Source organism: Penaeus monodon, chromosome 25, assembly GCF_015228065.2.
Source record: "Penaeus monodon isolate SGIC_2016 chromosome 25, NSTDA_Pmon_1, whole genome shotgun sequence".
Taxonomy (NCBI): domain Eukaryota; kingdom Metazoa; phylum Arthropoda; class Malacostraca; order Decapoda; family Penaeidae; genus Penaeus; species Penaeus monodon.
Window position 1 is genome coordinate 19,431,150 of NC_051410.1, and position 257 is coordinate 19,431,406.

A 257-nucleotide genomic window follows, 5' to 3' on the forward strand; every position below is an offset into this window, starting at 1 on the left:
TAATAAAATAACAATAATAATCAAATAATCAAATAAAGCAGTGAGAGAGCGAAAAGATATACATTTTTTTAAAGGTGAAAAAGTGCCTATCTGTGTGAGTCCATTATGGGGCGCCGGCGATAGCCCAGGGTCCCAGGGTTAAGCAAAGGCGCGCTGGGCCGCAGGTGAGGAACGTGAGGCGCGCCCGGGAATGGCGCTCGGATAAGGGGGGGGGGGAAGGGTCGTTGAAAGAAATTGTTGTTATTGGAATTGTCGTC